Source organism: Choloepus didactylus, chromosome 16 (assembly GCF_015220235.1).
Source record: "Choloepus didactylus isolate mChoDid1 chromosome 16, mChoDid1.pri, whole genome shotgun sequence".
Taxonomy (NCBI): domain Eukaryota; kingdom Metazoa; phylum Chordata; class Mammalia; order Pilosa; family Megalonychidae; genus Choloepus; species Choloepus didactylus.
This window is the reverse complement of record NC_051322.1, coordinates 26,376,709-26,391,322: the sequence shown is the minus strand read 5'-3', so window position 1 is coordinate 26,391,322 and position 14,614 is coordinate 26,376,709.

The window sequence follows — 14,614 nt, the reverse complement described above, 5'->3', positions numbered from 1 at the left end:
TGAACAAAAGGCGCTGTCCCTGGAGGTGAAGAGAGGAGTGGGGCAGAAAGAACTATCGGGGTAAAAAATAAAAAAGCAAATCCAGATTTGGTAAGGGGAGACTTGATTCAAAAGGACTATTTTAATGGAGAAGGGGCCAAAGCGGTAGGGGGAAGGGGCTTTTGAATAGGGAGAGCGCTCTGAATATGAGGTCCTCAACTGTCCCAAGAGCTAGGCAAAAAGGATTATTCTTTTATAGCGAGGAAAGAGCCAGGTGTCAGCAAGCGGGATAAAGAGCTGGTGGGATCAGATAATAGATGTGAGAATATTTTATGCTGAGGCCAGCCCTTACCTGGGAGGGGCCCTTAGTGTGAGGCTGTTTGCTCAGGCTGAGGGTAGGCCAGCACTTGAGGTCTGGGGGAAGGAAAGAATCATGAATGCCTATGAATAAGCATTTTGTTCCAATAGATGAGTGGGACAAGTAGTTAAATTAATCTTTTATGAGACAAAGAATGAGAATTTGGAGGGTCTGTGTCCACCTTGTCATAGATGAACAAGGGTGGCATCCATGAGTCTAATCTAAGTCATGTAGGGAAGAAGGGTTCTTTACAGTAAGTGGTTTTCCAGAACACAAAGGGTGGGGGATTTCTTAAACTTCTGTTTTCCAGAAACGCAGGGCTTGGGAAAGTTAAAAGTTGTCAGGGTGGAAAACTATTTGAGAAACACTTGTATGCCTAGATCCCTCCCGTCCTTGGCACTGCTGGGCAGCTGGCCCTCGCCCATCGTGCCTGAGGTCCGGAGGTTTATGCTCAAAATCAAATCAGAGACTGGCATCTTGAGCACAGCAGGTACAGGTACTTGGCAGCATTAAAAAGGAAAGTTGGCTTCATGCTTTAGCTGTAAGGATGAACACAGCAAATTCACAACTCCCGTCTGATTGCTCCTCAAATGAATTATCTATTATTTTTCGCTTGTGACCCATGTGACTAAAAACACAGCTGATGTTATTGGGCTTATTTATATATTTGGCTCCCTGCTAGAGGACTTATGGAATTTAGTTTAATCCTTACCTTCATGTGGAAAATATCTTCAATCTAAGCATAAAATCTGGCTTACACCAGCTAATCCACAATCTTTGGAGAAATGGGTTCATGGTTCTTATCTAGTCAAATTATTTCCTTCTCCTGGAATCATACCATTGTTGCCTTTATGTAGAACAGCATTGTATACTTCTCCCCAGTGATGCTCAAGACCCACCTTCTCTATGGTATTTACTATTTCTCAGTCTTATTTATCTGCTTATATCTCCTTCTAGCACCCATTCACCTGTATAACATAATGAATCACTTAACTGTATTCTGTCTTGTGTTATTCTCTAATTATTTCACATGTACTATTATTTGGTTCTTTGTTAAAGGATAAATCATGTGAATTCAGGGACCAAATTTCTTGTCCTTCCCATCATGATTATCATAGCACTAAGCTCATACTAGATCATTGTGTCACAAAATATGGTAGGAATTCTCTGCCTTAAAATTACCAAGGCTGTTTGGTTAAAAAACAGATAACTAGGCCCAATGGAATAATAAATAAAAACCTGAGGTAACATTTTATATTTTGATGTGGGTGGCAGTTAACTTTTGTGTGTGTGCAATTTTTACTTTTGTAAAAATCACGCTATATATTTAAGATCTGTGAACTTTACAGCATATGTTATGTTTCAGTAAAAAGTTTTCCATACCTGAAAAAAAAAAAAACAAACCCTGAGGGAACTGTGCCTGCTACTCTCCATTTCATAGTTCTTTCCCAAGTATTACTTAAACAACCAAGTTTGGAAAACAATTGCATTAGGTAGCCAATAAATAATGGTTTGCTTGTGCAACTGATTAACTGAAACTTCAACCTACATTTAGATTCAAATGCTGACTCATTAAGGCAAAGGGCTCAGGGAGCTAAGTAAAGGCCCCAGACAAAAAGTCTTAATCTGTGGTCTGGAAATATTAACTCTTTATAGGTCTTTTTTTTAAAACCTGTTATAAAAACAGCTTCCTGTATATATTCTCTCCTTCATCAAGAATTTACAAGAAATCATGGAAGATTATAAACCCTATAAAATAAGAATGCAACATAAATCATCAGCAGAATGGCCACAGGCATCCGACATGCTCCTGCATGATTTTGGCCAAGTTCATCAGCCGTCAAACATTCAAGGGAAATGTTGGAAATGTTCTCAACAGGAATAAAGCCATTCTAAAGCTCTCTCATCACTCAAATTGCTATCGAGTGTCACATGAGCAGTGGCTTGTTGAATTGAATGATCATAAGCAGAGTTTTGCTGAATTGAATGATTCAAGGTTTTCTGAATATGTGTGATAGAGATTGACTATCTTATCAAACCTAGCATCTATTTTAAATGATTGAAAACCCTGAAATGGTGGATGAGACCATATTATTCTCCATCAAGCATATAGTCAGGCAAAATTCCATATGCTTAACCTTCCAGTAGGCTTAACTACCTCTAACTGCTGAGGGGACCCATCTGTCAAGTCAATGCATGGCTGCAAGAACTGGCCTCATAGTACAGTTGAGGGTGGCTGTGGCCCAGGACTGAAAATGGAAACCTTTCAAACATAACATGGGAAAATACTCTGAAACTCCCAGAGCAGGTTGCCACTGAGGAAATATTAACTCTTCATAGGTTTTTTTTTTTTTTTTTTTTTTTTTTTTTAAGCCTTTTATAAAAACAGAGGCTATAGACAGAATAGGAAACATTGTTCTGGGAAAGGACAGTGATGGACTATTCAAAGCACGTAACTGGACTAAATCACTTGACATGCATGATAAACTCAATGGTGGAACCAAAGATAGACAGTGGAGAAAAGAATTTAGGGAACTAAGTGAATAGAGGTATCATCAATAAACACAGGTAAGAGGGCAGAGAGTGGTGGCTTGGGGAGAAAAGTAACAAGCTTGTATGGATCTACTTAGGGATAATGGCCTAAGGCATGTAACATCTCCTAGCCCTTCCTCATACCACAATTCAGTATTCAACACATTCAATACACATTCAGATCTTTACTTCACGATATAGGTCTGAAAAATGGTTATATCATTGTGACATATGGCAGGGGTAAACACTCAGAAAAATAAATTCATTTTCATCATCCACAGAAGTCTGACCACATATTTAGTGATAGTGGATGTGAATAATTGATAAACAATAACCCTTGCCCTGAAAACACTTGAAAGAGCATAATTTTAAAATCACTTTCTACCATTTGTCTGGTCAAGATTATAATTTATCCTGGGCAAGTAGTTTAAGTTGGCCTGAAATGAGAAGCTACTCTAAACTGATTCACTCTCCCAACCACCTCATTCCCACCTGAAACAGATGTCTGGGTTGAGAAATATTCATGGCTATGTTTCAAGTATGTTGAAGCACTAAGTCGAAAATATTTCTGAGATAAGAATATAGTAATAACCTAATTTCTTGACCACATACTAACCCTCACAACAATCCTTCAAGGTGAATAGTTTAGAGATTTACCCTATTTTGCAGGAGGAAACTGAGGCTCAGAGAGATTAATTAAAGTCTCACAGCCAAGCATATGGTAGATCCTAAACTGAAACCTAGATCTGCCTGACTTCAAAGCCTGCCCTCTTTTCATTTCTCAGCTCTTCGTATAACCTTGGAGTCATGCATAGTGGATTAAAGCCAGTAAGTCTGAAATAATTTTTCATAATCTTTATTTATATGTGTAGAACACTTAGGCACCTAAAAGTTGAAAACTGAAAACTTTAAACAGTTCACTCTATTCGGTTCAATACAGTACCAGAAACTGCAGACATCATAGTCATAAGGTTGGCTAAATTGTTTATAATCCAACTAGGTCTGCCTTTGCTAAATTCAGTGGTTAGTAAAGAGAAAATTAAGAGCCATAAAGTCATTCTCAAGTGTGTTGCCACACAATAATCTCCTCTTACTTTAACTTAGTGGTCTCTACTTTTGACCATGCCCCTCCTTTGGTTTAAAAAAAGAAGGCCCACCCCACTATGTGCTGGTTATCTATTGTTATATATCTATCCAAACCTTGGTGCCGCAAAACAACCACCATATGATTATAGCTCACAATTTTGTTGGTCCTGAATTTGGGCTGGGCTTAGCTGGGTGATATATCTGCTCCCTCGACAGGGGTCTCTCGGTAGCACTCAACCAATGGCTCAGCCAAGCTGGCTGAGAGGGTCCAAGACCAATTTGCTCACTTACTGGCGCCTTAGAGGGAACAGCTGGAAAGTCGGGGTCAGCTGGACCCAATGTCTTCATGAGATTTCAGGGCCTTTCTACATGATATCTCTGGCAGTGTAATCCCGCTTCTGACATGGCAACTCAGGACATCATGCGTTTTCTCTGAAAGGTGAAGTAGAAGCTGCCAGTCTCTTAAGGACCAGGCACAGAAACTGACATAGCATCACTTTTACCATGTTGGCCAAAGCATTGAGCCCACCCCTGCAAGGGCGGGGACATGGACCTCCGCCTCTCAGTGGGAGGAGTATCAAAGAAATTGATCTGCCATACCGTATTATAAACATACACGTGTATCACAGAACTCATATAGCATGAACATTCTAAAACATATACAAAATGGAAAATGTTTAGGTGAGAGACAAATAAATACATATATAAATATACTAATATTTTCTTTCCATAGCCTTTGGATATCCTGCCCATCTCCTAGGGGGAGCATATTCCCACTTCAGAGTTTACTGCTCTGCATCTTCATTCATTTGTTCAGCAAATATATATATAGAGAGAGCACACTACATGCAACAGATGCATTAGACCCTGGTGAACAAAAGAACAAACATGGAATGTACTCTTCAGGAGCTCACAACTTAGTGGAAGAAAGAGACAGTAACAAATAATTAGTTTAAAATGAGAAATCTGGTAATGGAAAAGCTTGCCATAGGTCATGGGAGCATGAGAAGCAGTTGCCAAGTTGACCTGGGGGAGTCGAGGAAGAAGGCACAAAGCAGTCTTTCTGGACGCTACCTTGCTTATCATTTCATGAATGTGCCATAACCCTCATAACCCCAAATGACTGCAAACTCCCTAAAGACAAGACACATGTACGTCCACTCCTTTTGATTTCCTGTACTAAATACCTAGTTAATATTTGAATTGATAGATCTAAATTGATTAGAATTTCTGTGGCTGGAGCCTAAAATTGTTCCCCTAACCATAGTCAGCTTATTGTCAGAATAGTGAGTAAGAGTGTAGAGGAAACCAGCCCAAAATTCATCAACACTACTGGAAATAAAATAATAATGATCCATTTCTATATGGTACTTCACATATTACAATAAGCTTTCTCATGCATTAGCTCATTAAATATCAATGTTTAAAAAAAACATTTTGAAATGTGAAAACCAGGATTTCTATATTCTCCCTAACAAAAGACACAGAATATTCCTTAATGAATTATTTGTATTACCATGTGTGCCAGTTGGGATATATTATGTCCCCTCAAAAGCCCATATTCTTTAATGCAATCTTGTGGAGGCAGACTTATTAATCTTTGTGATTAGGGCGTGAATCTTGGTTGAATGTTTCCATGGAGATTTGACCCCGCCCATTTAGGGTAGGTCTTGATTAGTTCACTGGACTACTTAAGAGAGCTCCAGGCCCAGATGATTGCTTATGTTTTGAGATGCTGGCCCAGAGTTTGCTCTAGAGAAGCTAAGAGAAGACAAAATGCCCCAAGAGCAGCTGACTTTTGGAGAGATGTTTGGGAGCTGACGCTTAGAGATGCTTGGAGATGTTTGGAGGTGCTAGCCCAGAGTTTCCTCTGGAGAAGCTAAGAGAGACAAACCCAGAAACATTTTGGAGAATGCCATTTTGAAACACAACCTGGAGCAAAGGACCAGCAGACACCAACCACGTACCTTTCCAGCTGACAGAGGTGTTCTGGACACCATTGGCCATTCTTCAGTGAAGGTATCCTCTTGTTGATGGCTTAGTTTGGACACTTCTATGGTTTTAGTACTGTAAATTTGTAACAAAATAAACCCTCTTTATAAAAGCCAATTCATTTCTGGTATTTTGCATTCTGGCAGCATTAGCAAACTGTAACACCATGTTCATCTGAATATTTTTTAGTTGTACAGACAATACCTCTCAAGAACCTTGAACAGAGGGAAGAGTAAGCCATTTACTTCTTGTTTGTGAATGTGATGAGGCCCACATGCCATAAGTAACCATCTTTACTTTCTGAATCCACTAAGAACAAAATCTGACAAAATGGAGTTTGGAGGAAGAGGACTGTGCCAGTTTGGATGTATTATGTCCCCAAAACGCCATGTTCTCTGATGCAATTTTGTGGGGGCAGACATATTAGTGTTGATTAGATTGGAATCCTTTGAGTGTTTCCATGGAGACGTGACTTAATCAATTTTGGGTGAAATGTCTGATTGGATAATATCCATGAAGGTGTTACCCCACCCATTCAGGGTGGGTGTTAATTGGATCACTGGAGTCATATAAAGGAATTCACAGATAGAAGGACCAGAGAGCAACTAAGAGTGACATTTTGAAGGAGAGAGCTGCAGCTAAGAGAGGACAAAACGCCCCAAGAACAACATTTTGGAGAACGCCATTTTGAAATGCAACCTGGGAGCAAGCAGACACCGGCCATGTGCCTTCCGAGCTAACAGAGGTTTTCCAGACACCAATGGCCATCCTTTAGTGGTTACCCTATTGTTGATGCCTTACCTTGGATACTATGGCCTTAAGACTGTAACTATATAAACATATAAACCCCCTTTCTAAAAGTCAATCCATTTCTGGTGTTTTGCATTCTGGAAGCATTAGAAAATCAGAACAAGGGCCAACATTATTATCACTATCATCCAATAGTTACCAACTAATTACAGCGTACAAGATGCAGTACAACTGTAGACACTATAAGATCCTTGACTGACTTAGATGGCAGAAGGAATTATCAAGGATGGCCAGTGGATCCTTTAAAAAGGATATACCTTTTAAAACAGCCTATATTAAATATCTGTCCAAAGTGATTTAGGTAGAGCCCTTCTTTCTCTCTAATTCTTTATATGATATTTATTTTAAAACGAGATAGAATCATTGAATTTTAAAGCTGGAAATAACTTGATAGATTACCTTTTCCAACCTTCTTGTTTTCTGATAAGGAGGCTAAGGCCTCAATAAATGAAATGACTTGACCAAGGATATATGGCCCAAAGTTATCAGATCTCCTGATTCCCATTAGTTCCCTATTTGCCACATCAACTTCCTAAGCTAAATTGAGTATATGACATTGAAATGATGCTAAGGAGATCTAGACTCCAAGGAGAATCTGCATATCTCTGCAAAGGGTTTAGCACACATAATACTTACCTCAGGTCCCAAAGATCCTCTAATCACACAATGGAATATGACATCTAAAGAAACCTTTGTCCAGTGTTTTTTTTTTTTTTTTTCATTTTGTGAATATAGTGAATAATAGAACCTAAACAAAACATTATAAAAGAAAAATGTGTACCACATTCCAATTATATCCTAATAAATCTCTTCACCTCTTCATTTTTATTCATGGATTTCATGAGTAAGGAAACACTATACAAACACCAAAAGTCATCTACACACATATACACACATAACTAGGAATCAAAAAGACCTTTGAGCCCATTAGGTTTATTCCAGACACGCGGTTTATAAAATTTAGAAGTAGGAACTGCTAAGTTGTGAATTTCTAGCAATGGCTATAAAATTTGTCCACAAATGTATCTCAGAAACAGTCTGAAGGAAAAAGAAAAGATGATTTATTCAAGCAATTATTTAATGGTTGTTTTCAATTTTCTTTGTTTTCCTCATTCAACCTTTTTTTTGTTTTTTTGTTTTTTTTTTTTTTTTTTGGTCTGTTTTTTACAGTTTATATTTTAGACACAATTTAAGGTCAATAAAACACCAACATATTTACTGAAGAGTATTTATAAAGAGGCCGAGAATTTCTAGCTTTTCTTTTAAGGTTCAGTAATTATTTTCTAGCTTATTTTTTATGCTTTTGCAATATTTTCCACTGATTTTATGGCTTTATAGTCAGTGTTAGCCAATGTGGTTTTCTTCAGTGTTTCTTTTTCTCCTTGGCTTAGCTCCCCATCTAAACTTCTAAGCTATTCTGTGTTCACTGCCTCTGGGAAGAAATTTAAAGTCAGAAAATTTAGAGGGGAAGGAGCTTCTCATTAGTTTTTGATTTTCAAAAGTCTATGGCTCCAAGGGACAAAAAAGATTCATGGCAGAAGTAAAAGATTTGGTAGAAAACATAAGAGTAAATTTCCCGACCAACCCCAACTTCCTACCACTACCACTCCTCACCTGGATGCCAGATTGGAGGCAGATGAGAGAAGTAGCATGTGAGTAAAGGGGAAAAGTAAAGGGAACCCAGCATGATGGGGCTGGAAAACGAGCAGAATCAGTGCCCACAGACCTCAAATCAGCATCATCACCAGCCCCCCACCCTTGCTCTGGCTCTGCATATGGTCTTCCATTAGGCATCCAGTGAGAATTTCCCTATACCTGCAGCCAACAGTACAACTGTCTGCACTCTAAGTTTTTGTTTGGTGCCCATCTGCCTTATCCTGTCTGGAGAACTCCTTGGAATAAGCAAGTACACTTATAATTTCCAGAGAAGAGGCTAGAGTCCTGGAAACTTGATGGGGTGTAAGAAAGCAATCCTGCATCCCACCTGAATATGGGAAGGACTGAAAGGAACCAGTTCATGATTTTCCTTCCTAAGTCAAGACCTATATAGAGAGGTATGTAAGATATTAATAGTTTTCCTATATTCTATGGTGGAATGTCTTCAATATCTTAGGATTCTTTTATTTTCGCAGTTGGCTAATATGGATTACCAGGGGAAAAATGGAAACAATTCTTTGTAGTTGGTTCTCAATAACTTCTCAAGACGGTTATGCTATTGATGTTCTATACCTAAAAAGTATCTGAATGAAGCCAAATACGTTGTTTACATTGCAATTCAAAGAACTCTTCTCACAATACTCCTATTAAAGTCAACAAAAATCTATTGTTGAAAAAAGCAGACACTTTCCAGCAATATTCAGTCCTGATTAATTGAATAAAGGAAGCAATATTTATAAATTAAAGGTAAATTAAATTACTATGATTGGTGAAGGTAAGAAATGAATGGTCTCCAAGGTTCCTTGCAGCTCTAAAATTCTACTCAGGAAGCAATCCCATAATACCTTCTATGTACAAAGCAAAATATTGACAAAAGAGAGCTTTAGCCCTGTTTTCAAATGAAGAAACTGAAGCACAATTGATGAGTTGTTGAGTCAGTGACAGCAAGACCTGAAATGCCAAACTCCTGATTCTGGGACCTGGGATTAGTGTCACAGTCACAGCTACAAAACAGCAGTCAATCCAAGTGTCCAGATATAAGAGATGGTGGCAGGGAGGGAGGCTGAGCAACCTAATCAGCTGTGGGAGGACTCACAATGAGAAAGCAAGATGAGGAATGCGCCGACTTTAAAATGTGATTCTGTGTGCCTGGTCCTCCATCTTTACCTTGTTCCTTCTATTGCAGCACCCAGATCTCCTTTGGCATTTAAGACAATAAGCTAAATATGATCTCCCTCCTTTATTCAAAACTCATCCTCGGGCGGAATCTGTCAGATAAAATGAAGACTCATTTACGTGGGTTGTGTCCATCAGGGTTCCCCAGAGAAACAGAACTAATAGGATAGAAATATACATTAAGAGACTTATATATTAAGAGACTCATTTAAGGAATTGGCTCATGGGACTGTCTGGACTGGCAAGTCTGAAATCTGTAGGGCAGGCCGGCAGGCTGGCAACTCAGACAGGAATTGATTTTGTAGTCTTGAGGCAGATTTTCTTCTTCCCTGGGAAACCTCTTGTTTTTGCTCTTAAAGCTATCAACTGATTGGATAATGATTATGGAGGGTAATCGCCCTTACTTGAAGTCACTTGATTGTAGTTACTAATCACATCTTCAAAATATCTTCACAGCAACATCTAGACTAGTGTTTGAACACAGGCCTGGGCAACATAACCTAGCCAAGTTGACACATAAAATTGACCATCAAAAGGGGTCTTGGATCCCTGGCCCAAGGGCTAGTTCTATCACTATCACTGGGAATCAGGCAAACTTTTTCTCATCTGCCCCTGAGGTCCTGCCTCATCTTCTGTTCTCTCAGCGTCACCTGGAGCCAACTGTAGGTGACACAGGCAAGACCCTGTGTAATTCACCACAGCTACTCTCCAAAAACCACTTACTTCCTTACCTTGTGGACTTTCCACTGTACTCTTCCGATAGAATCTTAACAACATGGATTAATCCAGCCAGTAGTCTTGCTGGCTCCTACAGATTTATAAAATGAGGTTTGCTTGATCTCAGGCAGGAACCAGGTTTGTCTGAATCTTGCTTCACTGGTCTTCCCTCCCCCCACCCCTGCATTTCCTAACAGAGAGCTATACACAAGAAGCCACAGCAGAATGGGAGCCAAACAGACCCTTTACTAATAGATGAGCAAATGATGACCCTCTACTAAAGCACATTTTCTTAAAAGCTTGAGGAATGATGCTTGAGCATGGTAGCTAGGAAGGAGAGAATGAACGGTAGGGCTGTAACTTTCTCTCTTCTGGGATGCAGAGGCAGTAACCTCCTCCAGACTTCCTGGTCGACATTGTAGCTTATTTACTAGCCAGGAGATAACCAGGGGAGTTCTTATCTCAGGATATTTTAGCAGGATATATCTTGTCTATCTGAATTGCTTTGTGTAAATAAAAGTGGAATTTTGGGATTTATGAGATGTCGCTGGCTAGAGAATAGATGTTAGTCAGGCAGTCTTTCTACTTGAATGACTAACGAAGTATAAAAACTAAGAAGCTGTAAATTTAAATGGCTTCTTCTGGGCTGAAATGTACTGTTCAAATTGTTAGTGCTCATCTTTTATTTCAAAACCAGAAAGTGTCCCAAAAGGAACTTTAGGAGCCTGTGCATGACAGGTTCAGGGTTCCTCTGAGAGAAAGTTGCTTTAACTTTAATTAGTAGAACTTGTTGTTGGGTAAGATCTGTAATTAGCAGGCATCTACTTTGACAACTCAGCCATTTTTGGTACTGCAGAAGCCCAGGTGAGATCTCTGGCTTCCTGGCCCTCTGAATCCAAGCTGACAAAATCTGCAATTTCAAGGGCAGAGTAGATGAAAGATTGAAAGACCTAGAAACCAAAATTTGACATCTGTGCAGGTAGAGTTATCTTGACTTAAAGGCCTGCAACATGCACTCCTCTTCCTGATTTTTATATCCATGTAGAAAGCATGTTTAGGGAGGGATAGGTCAGAATGGTCAGGCTGGGTACTATCTCTTCTACCTGATACCTGTTTTGGTTTTCCTTTGTTCCAGGACTTAGCCTTTAGCCTTGGGATATGGTTCTTACTTTTAAGGCAAGGCCTTTCTGGGGATTCATTGAAGAGTCCAAGTGACAGATGAAGCAAAAGATGATGCAGGCCATAAAAAGAGCAGTGGAAGTACAAAGGAGGGGAGGAAATAGATATTTGACAGTAATAATTTACAGCTACTTGTGATCTTATTGATATATTAATATTTGAGCTGATTAGTATATTAACTGTAAATTATTGGGTAAGTTAGAAAATTCTAAACCTTTCTCTCCTGTGATTTTGTCAAGAAGAATAAATTAATAGTACCAAAGGACTCATTCTTAAAATACAACATAAAATTTTCTTTTTCAACTCCCCAAGTTCATCAAAAACTACCAATTACTTAATTGGATGAATATTTCTCAGTTGCCAACCTTTAACTATATCTGCAGCATTAAGATTTCTTCAATTACCACCAATTCACTGGTAACTCCCAAATCTATATTTTAGCCCAAACTCCTCTCTTGAGATTCAGGTATAGGTATAGGTATATGTATATAGATATATAGGTATAGATGATTAGATATAGCTACAGAGATATAGATATAGAATACACACTCCTTACTAGACTTTGCCACCTAGTTTTCCTGCTGATCCCTCAGAGTAAACCTATCCAAAACTTACCTCCTCCTCTATTTCCTATAAAACTTGCTGTCATTTTTTATTCTGTATCTCATATTTTCCCGATTTTACTCTTCACATCCAATAGTCATCAAGAACTGTCAAATATCTATTTCCTTCCCTCCTTTGTACTTCCACTGCTATTTTTTGTGGCCTACATCATCTTTAGCTTCATAATCTTTCACTTGAGTTCTTCAGTGAATCCTGGGAAAAGCCGTATCTTAAAAGAACCATATCCCAAGGCTAAAGGCTAAGCCCTAAAACTAAGGAAAAAACAAAACAGACTCATGCTAACAAAGCCTAAAATGAGTCCTCCACAGGATCAATGTGTTCAACCCTATAAATTTAGCTTTTTATTGAAACAAGAGTGAACACTCTTCAGAGAAAAATAATAAAACTCAGAATCTCTATAGCATATAATCCACAATGTCTAGTACAGAACCAAATTGAACTTTACTTTTGTAAATTTCTTATATAAATGGTATAATATCTATTCAAGTTAAACCATGATAAGTTGCAATCACTAGAGCAATCACTAAGAAATAATACAAATGGATATAGCTAAAAAGCCAATAGAGTGATTAAAATGAAATAATAAAAAATATCCAAATAAGCCAAAATAAGGAACAAAGAGTACAGAGGCCAAATAGAAAACAAATAAGATGAATTCAAATATATCAATAATTGTATTAAATGTAAATGCACTGACCACTCTAATTAAAAAACAGATAACGTCAGATTCGTTTTTTAAAAAAGGAATACCCAACTATTGAATATGCTATTTACAAAAAATGCATTTTAAATATAATGACACATACAGGTTGGAAATAAAATAATGGAAAAAGACACCATATAAACACTAAGCATAAGAATTCTGCAGTGGCTCCATTAAGATCAGACAAAGTATACTTCCAGGCAAAGAGTATCAGCGGAGATAAAAGAGACATTCCATAATCGTAAAAGAACCAATTTATCAAGGAAGAAATTATTCCTAAGTGTATATACATCAAATAGAGTTTCAAAGGACATTAAGCAAAATTTAACAAAACTATAGTGAGAAATATGTGATACCATTTTACATAGGTGATTACTTAATTAGCCTACTAAAAGCCTAATTCTGTTTATACTTATAGATAAGGTCAGCCAGAGCCTATGAAGTTCTGATACCAAAGTTTCCATAGTTCCTTGTTATGCAAGTAAAATACTACAGCATTTGAAGTAGAGGGGAGATATGAAAACAGAACCAAAGCAGATAGACTACTCATTGCTTAGGCAGAGGGGTATCCTCTATAAAAAGTCTCTATCTCATACAGATAGGCCCTCTGATAACATTAACATTAAAAAAAAAAAAAAAAAAAAGTTGGGTCTAATAAACTTCCTCCTGGGTTTTATTCCTTAGAACAAAACCTATGTTGTTTTTCAGGAATTCTAAATATACAAGTATCATCATAATATGAATCAAAGTCTCTATAACATCTTTCACATCAACCTTCTTTTCCTCCTTTCCAGAATCTAACACATAATCACCACTGTTTCGTACAAGCATATCTTATTTTTAATTTGGAATAAGGTATCTTTAAACCCCATTTATTTTATGTAATGTGTTAAGAACATCAATATCATCAAACAGAGTCTAATGGCCTATGATAAAATTAATGTACTCAACCTGCCTCCCCCCACCCTGACATTAGTGATTCTTTAAATTCACCAATTCTTTTTCTTCATGTATAACTACTTTTGGAAGTGTGGCTGAAGATGATTAACAATAAGTAAAAAATGAAATTATTCAATATTGATTCATATGTGCTACTGTTCAGCATCATTAAATATTTCTTTGTCTCTCCAAAGCTGAAAGGACCATTATGTAGACAATGGTCTGACAGATGACAGCAAGGTGAGCCCAAGGCAAAACTATCTTCAACCTCACCTTTCTAGGACGTTTTCCCCATTTGTGGCACTCTTCCTTTATTTCTCCTTCCTCTCAGAGGCCCAAGTCTTTCCACAAAGACTCAACTTCTTGTGTGATAATAGTGTTATCCAAAGTAGAGAAAAGCAATATTCTGAGGGCTGTGTCCTGGTGGAACAGCGTATCAACTTTCCACTTGGAGTAGAGAATCTGGGTAATGGGTATACTTACTGCTCAAAATCCCAAATTTATGAAAATGTTATGCTTAGCTCATTCTAAACATGCCCATAAAGAAATGGATTCCGGTTCCCCAACTATCTGTCAACTATTTGACTATGACAAATCATTTATCCCATCACCTGTAAAGTGGGACTATCTGCCCTAATTCACCAATGGTAGACTGAAATTAATATGAATTAAATGCTTAATGAAGAGGAAAACAGCATAAAAATATAAAAATTGTATTATACAGCAAAGAGAATTATTATAAAATCATATTACTCTAAAAGTTTAAGGACATAGTTATATAACTCAGATTTATAACATTCAAAAGATACTAAAATATTTTTCTGTTTCTTCTCTTTATCCAGTTTTGGTGTAATAGAAGGAGT